Source organism: Penaeus monodon, chromosome 19 (assembly GCF_015228065.2).
Source record: "Penaeus monodon isolate SGIC_2016 chromosome 19, NSTDA_Pmon_1, whole genome shotgun sequence".
Classification (NCBI taxonomy): Eukaryota; Metazoa; Arthropoda; class Malacostraca; order Decapoda; family Penaeidae; genus Penaeus; species Penaeus monodon.
Window position 1 is genome coordinate 36476203 of NC_051404.1, and position 341 is coordinate 36476543.

The 341-nt window shown below is 34.0% G+C and overlaps 1 protein-coding gene across 1 annotated transcript in view; it reads left to right on the plus strand.

The window, feature by feature from the left end:
* LOC119585204 (protein phosphatase PTC7 homolog) overlaps positions 1-341 on the plus strand; it is a gene marked incomplete at its 5' end in the record, with an annotated part of 4311 nt that overhangs the window by 1928 nt on the left and 2042 nt on the right.

Genomic DNA, 341 nt, shown 5'->3' on the forward strand with positions numbered 1-341 from the left:
TCTAGACGTGTGTCGAAACTTGTGAGTGGGGGTTGGGGAAGCGAGGATGTGCACATGTTTATAATTTGTTTACCTGTGATAAAGTATAGCGTAGTGAGTGCCCATTAGTGCAAATTGATGTTATTAATTCAGTTAGTCATTACATATTCCTTCCAGATATATTAATAGCTCTTATAATTGGATTGGTTTGTTAATTGAAAGGGTGAATAACTGTGTCGTTTCTATAGATAAGAGTGTAATTAATAAATTGATAACTATATACACTGAGTGATTTGAATCCTGTGTGAGTCAGAGTAGGAAAGAAATTTACAGGTTTATATGTTAAGGTCTTTGTTTGCACT